Below are 6,000 nucleotides of genomic sequence, written 5' to 3'. Positions count from 1 at the left end.
TTTGGTGTTTTCAACAATTTTCCCTTTGGGGCTGTCTGCCCCATTTCCCCATCTGCTGGCAGAACACCGCCACGGTCCCAGACCTGTAGGACTATCTGTGGCCAGCCCCTCTGCAGCCCACTTCCTCGGCTGGATGGAGACTGGTGGGTGGAAGGATTTTTCTTCTTATGGCCTCATATCTCTCTTTCCTTCAGAGACTGATTTGGTGCCCTGGGGACCCTGCTGCCACACTGTATCAAGTGGGACTCTGACAGACCATGGGGTTGTTGCCAGTGAGTTACCTTTCCCACGAATACATTTGCATTTTTACAGGAGTCTTGGGGAGAAGATGCCTTAAACCAGAGGAAGGGTTTTAATCATGGAAATTTCAGACTTTGGGAGAAGCTAAAAGAGGTGATGTTTGACATAGCCTCATGCACCCATCAAATCACACTGCATATAAAGCACAGACAAGGGGACACCAACTCTTTAAACAGCAGCATTTTGGCACTGCTGTCTGTAGACATTTTTATTACATTGAAAGAGCTGAGAGATGGATAGGGCAATCGGGTAGAGTGGGAAAAGAAAGAGCAGAAAAGGATTTTAACAAAAATAGTACAAGACCAGAAGTACACAGCGAAGAAGTGACCTCTAAGTAGTGGGGGGCTTTTCAGTTGAATTCATCCTGGAAGTTTTTCTCTCCCCACCAAAAGCTAGGAGAGTCCACAAACCCATTCCACCAATGCAGGGAAAGTGGGAAAAAGCATTTCCAGGAAGCTATAAGCAGACATTTTGAAGAATTTAAGGAAAGACCCATCCTCCTGAAGACATAAAAGTTGCCCAAATCTATGCAGTAGCACGAAGAGCCAGAAATAGCTGGATACAGGGGAACACAGCTGAAAAAACTACACACCAAACTTGAAAATTCTGAACTGGGAACAAATGCTGGCACTTCTCTAAAATTTCACTCATCCCTCTTATAGAGACCTGACTCATTCGGCAGGAGTTGTAATGGAACATTGGAGAATATGGACTGGTACAGCATTTAGAAAAGGATCAGGAGACAATGTAGGATGAGACCTCAAACCAAAGCCAGAATCAAGTAGGTCCCTGAAGGCAATTTTTGCTAATTACTTTTTCTTATTAGTGGTACTTACTGAGTCTTTACTAAGTTCCAGGCACTATTCTGTTTAATTAATTAATTCCATTTGACAACACTTAGAGGTAGGTATTACTCCTCTACCCATTTTATAGGGAAATCCCTTGTGACTAAGGAACAGATAAGATCCTTAAATTTGACTGGAGTCAAGTGGCTAGCCTTTGGCAGAGCGAGGAATCGAACCCAGGGAGTGTGAGGTCCAGGGTTGGGGCTTCACTGCCGTGTGATGCTAGTTAGTACACTTCCAGTTGGAGAAATCCCACCACTATAGGCCAGCTTGGAAGCAAAGCTAATCCAAAGTTTTTAAATTCTGCTTGTTCAAGTTCAACTCATATTCCATACATCAGTTTACCAGCTGTGGAAAACAGAACCATATCCCAGTGCCCTAAGCCCAACACATAGAAACACAGGACTGGTTATGCACTCCTTCCCCTCACCCCTGGAAGTCTCTTTCCTGGAGGGATGCAACATCTAAACGCCAGCCTAGCCCCTCCTGTGAGCGGTCATGGTATTCCTTCCTTGTTCCTTTGTCCATTTTCTTTGTCCATTTACATAGAACTTTAATGTTGTTATTCCCCCTGGGAATGCAAAATCTATTTAGTCCTTTCATTACTTCCTCCTGGGATATCCTCCCATCTCTACTTTGCTCAAGGCCAATGACTCATTTCTTGAATGCATTCCTATATATTTCTCCTCTACAAAAGGGCCGGTAGCCATCCAGAAGCTAAATCCTTAAGCAATGTTGACAAGAGGCTGATGAAGAGGGACCCAGGGGCTCCTTCAAATATGCGGAAGCCAGGACCTTTCTAACGGGAAGCATCAGAGGTACCAAGGATACAACTCTGTGTTATTGGGAGGTTCTTGCGCATTTGGTGGCGCGTGGATAATTTCATTTCATTGCTCTGGTTCAATAACTCCTAGTTTTCCTTTTTATTGTTTTCAGTGAGTTCCAGGGAAGAGAGTATCTTCAGATATTACAAAGGGGAGGTATTTGAGCTGGAATGACCACCCTTTCCCCCACTGCTGCCCCCTCCAACCGCTATTTACAATAAGAATGCTGGGGCCAAGGGTGTGCAGAGAACATGAGCTGTAGCCCTCCCTCCCCAGAGTGGTACCTGAACAAGGCTTATTCCCAGTTCGATGTCCCAAGCCTCTACTTCTTACTCTGCCTGGTAAGCACTAGGACAGGACAACCCCCTTATCCCTGGGGAGCCACTTTTGCATTTCCACATCAGCGAGCAAGCGAGCAAGCATCAGGATCAACTCGGGTGATGCTGTTCTGGCTCAGGGGACCTGTTTGTGCCCTGCGAGTCTTGGAGGAATGGAGGGTCAGAGCCTGGCCCGCAGGACCAACCACCCCAGCTAGCTGACAGGTGTGGGGATAGAGCAACGCTAGAGTCTGACTTCAAATCACACAGTTGATGAGGTTTCTCTCGGCTTCCACATACAAAAACTTGGTGTCCAGGGCCAATTGTTGGCCAGAGTAGAGGGAAGGCTTTCCATCCTGAGATTCCCAGCATCCTCTTCTAATCCCCTTTTCTCTTTTCCCACATCAAGTCCTTCAAGCCTTCTCTTTCTCCTTTACTCATCCATATCTTAACTCCAAAAAAAATCTGAAATCTATTCACCATATGGTGAAAGTGGCTGGTAATAGAGCAAAGCTCTTGTTTTGCTTGCTTGTTTGTTTTTTTGCTGAAGGCTGCCGCTCTCAGGCTGGCTCCAGGGGGCACATTCTGGGGCTGCAGACCTTCTGACTCTGGAAATTGCGTCTTTGCAGATATAACCCAGTTAAGAGGAAGTCATAATGGAGTAGGGTGAGCCCTGTCCGATAGGGCTGGTCGTTCTACAGAGGGGAGAAGATATGCAGGGATGTGCACGGAGCGCTACGAAGAGGCTCGGGCAGAGAGCCCCGGGATGCGGAGGCGGGGACCAGAGTGGTGCGTCTGCAAGCCCCGAAGGCCGAAGGCCGAGGATTGCCCACAAACACCCGAAACGAGAAGATAGGGGAAGGATTCTCCTCTACAGTTTTCAGAGGGAGGGTGGTCCTGCTGACAGCTTGGTTTCAGACTTCAGGCTCCAGAACTGTGAGCCGATACATTTCTGTTGTCGTGAGCCTCCAGTCTGTGGGGCTTGGTCACGGCAGCGCTAGGAAACCAATGCGCTCTCTGCACGCACCCTGTCCCCTCTCCCATCGCGCAGGCAGTCACCCCCTCCATGCCTGCCTGACGCCAGCCTGGCTGGGGAGTCAGCCCCGCGGTGTTTCTTCCTCGCTGCCTCATTCCCCCGACTGGCCTCTGGCACAGCCTAGAATCATGACCTTGGGTTCCTTCTCGACCTTGCAGACGAGGATGAATAGGATGTGGACCTCCTTGGGCGCTTTTCGGATTAAACCAAAGGTCCATCAGCTGGGAAGGAAATCAGAAGAGAAACCAAGTAAAGGTCTGACTTTCATCCTAGCTTGTTTCTTTGTAGCTAGAGAAAATGGACTTTTTGCTCGCAGCCGGGGCCCGCCAGGGCGTCACTCGCCTGAGAATTCTCTGTGGTCCGAGCCTTCATTACAGGAGGTCTGCATTTCCTCTGAGATGCGTGCAATTTGTCACAGAGGTCACTGGCTTTCCGTGCGGAGGCAGAAAAGGAAGGGGAGAGGGCCAGAGACGGCAGCAGGGCTCTCTCTAACCTTCTCCAGGTCCAAGCAAGGGATAAATATGAGAAGGGCTCTTGGAGAAGAGGATCACAGTGATTATTCCAGAATGCCTGTGATCTGTCTCATCTCACTTCACTCTCCGACACTCTGACTCTTGAAGTCTCTAGCTGTACAATGTCCTGGAAAGAATAATAGTCATGAAAACCATCATTTATCAATTGCCATACATTGTACACCTATCATTTTATATTCTTACAGTAACTCTGCAAAGCAGACACAACCGCTATTTTACAGGTTAGGCTGAGAGAGACTACAGAATTTGCTGCAGTTCACGGAGCCATGGGTGGCTGAACCAGCAGTCAAGGCCAGATGAGACTGACTTTCCACTAGAAGGCATCACCTGTCCACAAAGACAAACACACCTTCATGCCTTCGGCTAGCTTCTGGTAACAGAATTCTCTGGCAATCACTTTGTCCTCGAGTTAGAATAGCCACCTGGAGGCTTAGCCCTTTCTTTAAAGCGCTTGTAGCCTTTTCAGTAGTCTGTCTTTTTCTTTTTCTTTCTTTCTCTTTCTTTTCTTTCTTTCTTTCTTTCTTTCTTTCTTTCTTTCTTTCTGTCTGTCTTTTTCTCTCTTTCTTTCTTTCTTCTTTCCTTCTTTTCTTTCCTTTCTTTTTTAGAAATATGTACGTAGACAAAAAAATAAAGTAAATGAATTAAAACTCTCCCAGGTCAAGCAAAAGCAACAGAAAATTTCCCTGATCACTTCATGATTTTGTGATAGTTGTACTTCATTAAATCCCAATGTACATTTTATTGTGGAAGCCCTGGTTGTACCGGCGTCCATACAGACCGCCCAGAGCATCTCTGCAGATCAACGCAATGTCGTGAATTTGGGGGAGCAGAAAAGCGGAGGCGACCTGAGCCCCCTGAGGCATCTAGGTGCACCTCACTTCTTTCAATGTGTGAGGGCATCTGGTGAAGGAGAAAGTTTGTCTTGTTTCTGAATTTCTAAAAAAAATATTTGATCAACACTTTAGGCTTTTGCATATGTATTCCTAACTTGTGAGTCTGCTTAGCAATTAAGCATGCATGAGAATTGTAAATTTGGGTTCCAGATAAGCGAAAGAAGGTTAAATCAAGGGGATTAGATAAACAAGGTTATTTAATTTTACAAGTGGGTATTTAAGCCTTCTCATATGAACTTTACTCGTAGAGATGGCTCTGATGGGTGGTTCTCTGTCTCGCCGGAGGCTATAACTCAGGAAAATGGCCCTCTGTGGTTGTGTACGATTTCGGCTAGTCATGAAATAGAGCAGTGGTCAGGAAACTTCCTCTATAAAGAGCCAGAGAAATATTTCTTTAGCCTTTGCAACTGCATGTACTCAAGTCTGCCATTTGAGCGTGAAAGTAGCCATAAATCATGCACAAATGAATGAGGGGCTGTGTCCAATAAAATTGTACTGACAGGAGCAATCAGGGGGCCGGGTTTGGCCTGTGGGCTCTAGTCCTCTGACCAACAATACCAAGCCACCAGATGAAAACGTTATCGAAACAATGGAAGAGTTGGCTGAGGGACTCCATCGCAGGAGGCTTTTAAAAACAGGATGGGACTAACATATCATTAAAAAAAAATTTAATGCAAAATAAAAAAATAAATAAAATAAAAACAGAATGGGCAATCACTTGTTTGGGTTGACTTCCATTTGTTAATTCCTCTGTTTGGTAAACCACTGTTCAGACTTGGCTTTAGGGAGCTCTGCAAACCATGCATTTTACGTAGTTCTTCTAGGACACGCTGGTGCCTCAACAGGGACAGTCTTACGCTGAGTGCTATCACAGGGCTCCCGCTTTCGGTCACCTTCTTTCCTTATGCACACCATTCCTCCACATATCCTGCCCCACGTCCTCTAAACAAAGACAGCATCTGTGGGAGGGACATGGGTGAAGGACGTGGCAGCCATGGCATGTGGGAAGATTGGAGCCTTGCAAGCATGTGGGTAGGAGAAAATGCAAACTTATTAACTTGTTAAATCCTTTCTCCTAGATAGCATCTTACAGTTCTGGAAAGGAAATGCTTGAAAAAATCACAAGGATGGAGAAATGTCAGCTGGACACAGGAGCTAACTGAAAGGATTCCCAGGGGCCCAAACTGGAGCCATTTGAGCGCCCAAATGTATCATGTAGTATCAGGTTATAATCCAAATTATAAAATAAATG

The sequence above is a fragment of the Ursus arctos genome, unplaced genomic scaffold, assembly GCF_023065955.2.
Source record: "Ursus arctos isolate Adak ecotype North America unplaced genomic scaffold, UrsArc2.0 scaffold_4, whole genome shotgun sequence".
Classification (NCBI taxonomy): Eukaryota; Metazoa; Chordata; class Mammalia; order Carnivora; family Ursidae; genus Ursus; species Ursus arctos.
The sequence above is the reverse complement of the archived record's forward strand: the minus strand, read 5'-3'. Positions refer to the sequence as shown.